Consider the following 772-nt stretch of genomic DNA (forward strand, 5'->3'; position numbering starts at 1 on the left):
CATGGTGAGCGTGATTTCACCAAGTACAACATGTTCCTGGATCAACATCCTTGTTGATTCTGGAACAACATTCCAATCAAGTAATCAGAATTGAGATATACCTTTTCAGGAAATATCTGTTTAGGCTTACAATAAGGGTGCTTTCACACTTGGTTCGATTGCTTGGTCCGAATCCGAGTTCGATTGCTCCGCCCTCCCCCGCTGGACTGTGTTCACATTATATTATTTGGGTCCGAACCGCGGTTCGTTTGCGTCATCAAGCCAGCAGCTGTTTACCCCGTTGCTTAGTAACGATGGGGCAGGAGAAGACGGCAAAATGCGTAGCAAGGCTCTCTTCAATTTTATATTTATGTTTTTGAACCGTTGGTTTTGTTTCCAAAGCTTCAGTACATAACGGCACATACGAATGTACTGCAAATGCTCTAAAGTACTCTGAAGGTGAACAGAAATGAGATATACAGCTCTCTGCTTGTAGCGCGTCAGTCACGCTCGTCAAAAAAGTGAGTGAAAAACACAAATTTTTATCAAATAATACGTCATTAATAGCGGTTCACTTCCGTGATTTGGTACGATTGCGTTCACATCAGCAGCGAACCGTACCGGAGTTCACTTGAACCGTAACCCAGACCACCCTTTTTAAGCGGACTCCGGTACGGTTCGTGGGTGCGCACCCGAGTTCGGAAGACAGCATTCACATCATCCAAACGAACCGAACTCTGACGTCAATCGAACCCGGGTGCGCACCAAAAGTGCTAGTGCGAAAGCACCCTAA

The 772-nt window shown here is 45.6% G+C and overlaps 1 protein-coding gene across 2 annotated transcripts in view; it reads right to left on the reverse strand.

Annotated features, from left to right (window-relative positions):
- The window catches only part of zc3h15 (zinc finger CCCH-type containing 15), an 11,302-nt gene that overhangs the window by 3,666 nt on the left and 6,864 nt on the right, over positions 1-772 (reverse strand). The window lies entirely within an intron of this gene.

Source organism: Sinocyclocheilus rhinocerous, unplaced genomic scaffold (assembly GCF_001515625.1).
Source record: "Sinocyclocheilus rhinocerous isolate Xijiao unplaced genomic scaffold, SAMN03320098_v1.1 scaffold1473, whole genome shotgun sequence".
NCBI lineage: Eukaryota > Metazoa > Chordata > Actinopteri > Cypriniformes > Cyprinidae > Sinocyclocheilus > Sinocyclocheilus rhinocerous.